The 261-nt window shown below is 28.0% G+C and overlaps 1 long non-coding RNA gene across 1 annotated transcript in view; it reads left to right on the plus strand.

Annotated features, from left to right (window-relative positions):
• The window catches only part of LOC119582104, an 8,639-nt gene that overhangs the window by 7,018 nt on the left and 1,360 nt on the right, over positions 1-261 (plus strand). The window lies entirely within an intron of this gene.

The following is a 261-nucleotide window of genomic DNA, read 5'->3' on the forward strand; positions in this document are numbered from 1 at the left end:
TTCTAATGTAATCAAAAATGCTAATTAACTACTAATCAGAAACGAAAAGACGTTACCACATTTGCTCGTCATGTCCTTAAGTGGGGATGTTCATTAGCATATCATCAATATTGATGAAACAATTTTAGTAGATTTCACGGCTCGTTATAATTGTATTTATTAGATAATTATTAAGGAGAAACAACTCATTTCTCTATCTACCTGATTTTTTTCTATATATATTACTATATCGGTCATTTTTTTCACATACATTAATTTACC

Source organism: Penaeus monodon, chromosome 15, assembly GCF_015228065.2.
Source record: "Penaeus monodon isolate SGIC_2016 chromosome 15, NSTDA_Pmon_1, whole genome shotgun sequence".
Classification (NCBI taxonomy): Eukaryota; Metazoa; Arthropoda; class Malacostraca; order Decapoda; family Penaeidae; genus Penaeus; species Penaeus monodon.